Raw genomic sequence first — 2,215 nt, forward strand, 5'->3', positions numbered from 1 at the left:
CCCACCTCTTGCTTTTCTTTAAAATTTCCAGGTTATCTCTGACCCTTTACTCCTCCAAATATAGTATATTTTAGAATCATTTCATTCAATTGCATGAAACATCTTTGGGGGAGTTTGATTGGAATTGAATTGACTATTTCTCCACTGGACACAACTGATGTATTTCTGGTGTTAAGGCTTCCTATCCATGATCATGGTATTTCTCTTCTTTCATTCATGATACTTTTAATATTTCTAATACATTTCTCTAAATTTCCCTATAGTGGTCTTGATTTCTTCTTTAAATGATGAATTTTTTTGTCCTTGTTGTGTTACTATGATTTGCACGAGCAAACCTCCACTGTTTCCTTCCTACATTAACCTTATCCGGCTGTTCTGGGCTGCCTCCAGCCCCAGGACAAATTCATTACCAACTGCACTCACTAGTCAGAGAGAACCCCTTCCCCACCAGTTCTCTGAAGTTTTTCTCTAGAGTTGATCTTAGAGCCCGGATCCAGGATCCATTCTAGTAAAGTATCTTAGAATTAGAATCAGAAGCCCTTTACAGACCTCCTTCCTCCTTCCTAGAAATCTCCTTGAAGCTGGATACAATATTCATAAGGAGGTTCTGGGTGACATTCCCAGGGAAAATCTTAGGAATAAAACCAACTTTTTAATCTCTTAACAACCAGCCTACCCGTGCCTCACAGAATGGTCAAGTAAAACAAGAGGAAAGGTGTTTGTAGTTTGGTGATCTAAACTTGTACATTGTCCTCCAGATTACCAGCTGAAGGCAGACAGCCCTTGGGAGTCCACATGGGCGATTCCATGCTGGGCACTGGTGTTGAAAGTATAGGTGAAGGCAGTCCTAGGATTTCTAGGAAAAATTCTACTAGTTGTTCCAGAACACTATATTTAGGGACACCAAAATATGTAGTACTTCATTTACCTTGTATGAAGGGATATCCCCCTTAAGCCAATATTCTAGACAATTGGAAATTACCTTTAAACACCAATAATTTTATGTTAATCATTTTGATGGAACTCTTTCTAAATCATATTTTATACCACTTTGAATATATGTTTCTCTATGCCTTCTTAAACAGATATTGAACATAATTTGACCTTTTCTTGAAAATGCAAGGACTTCATGAATATAGATTTTGCTGTCACAGTGATTCCTTCAGAACTAGTATGCACTCAGTTGTTTGAATCTTGAGTTCTTACTCAGGCTAACAAATATTTTTGAGCAATTACGATGTGCTGGATAGTGTTAGGTGCTTTATCTCTTTTTCACAATCATTTCCTCTTTTATCTGTTATTAGGCAGCAGTATATTGCATTTAGAAGTTCTCTCCCTATGTATGTATATATTTTTCATGTTGGGGGTAAAGAGCTGACATTGTAACAAGGTTTGAGGGAGGCATGTCTCATACAATAGGGTGAAATCCCAATCACTATGCTTATGTACTCCATTTCTAATCTACTGATTCTACTGGGGATCCAGACACATCAAATAAATTCAGATTGTTAAGGGAAGAGGGAGGAAATGTGAGATTTGCCACATCTCTTTTAGGTGATAACATTCCCATTTCTGATTACTGCTAGGCTGTTGGCTGCTAATACTGGAAAATGAAATCAGTAATTGCCTTTCGGCAAGAAGTCATAGCATTAGAACTGAGAAATGTGGTCACTGATGACACTAGTTTGTTGACTCTGTGTGTGTGTGTATGTGTGAGAATGTGTGAATGTGTATGCAAGGTTCTCCTTGTCGTCTGCAGGATGGCTAGTAGATCTCCCAGTTTTCAAGGAGTTTGCTCAAAGATATTTACTTGCCTTTTACAGAGCCATATTCCCTTCTTTTGGAGAGAATTGTCCTGGGAGAAGAAGAAAGGACATTGATAAATAAGCAGTTTCCTCACTGTCATGTAATATTCAGTGAGCCATTAGTTATATGTTATGTTTAGATACCATACAAATTTTTTTCATAAGCATAAACAGATGAAATTTTCAGACAATGTATATACATATATATGCATATATGTGTGTGCATTATTTATATATACATACACACACACATTATATATACATATATATACACTTACATATTTCTATATAATTTTGTATCACCTCCTTATATACTGATAGGAGTAAAGGAAGGCATAGGAACGTAAAGTCGGTTGCCCAAGGTTATACAGCTAGTAAGTGGAAGGGCCGGGCCTGAAGCCTGGACCTCT

At 37.2% G+C, this 2,215-nt stretch overlaps 1 pseudogene; it reads right to left on the reverse strand.

Moving 5' to 3' along the window:
- Positions 1-1,353: 1,353 nt before the first annotated feature.
- Positions 1,354-1,469, reverse strand: LOC140845900 (small nucleolar RNA U13; annotated as a pseudogene).
- Between the last annotated feature and the right edge of the window lie 746 nt (positions 1,470-2,215).

The sequence above is a fragment of the Manis javanica genome, chromosome 13 (genome assembly GCF_040802235.1).
Source record: "Manis javanica isolate MJ-LG chromosome 13, MJ_LKY, whole genome shotgun sequence".
Lineage (NCBI taxonomy): Eukaryota > Metazoa > Chordata > Mammalia > Pholidota > Manidae > Manis > Manis javanica.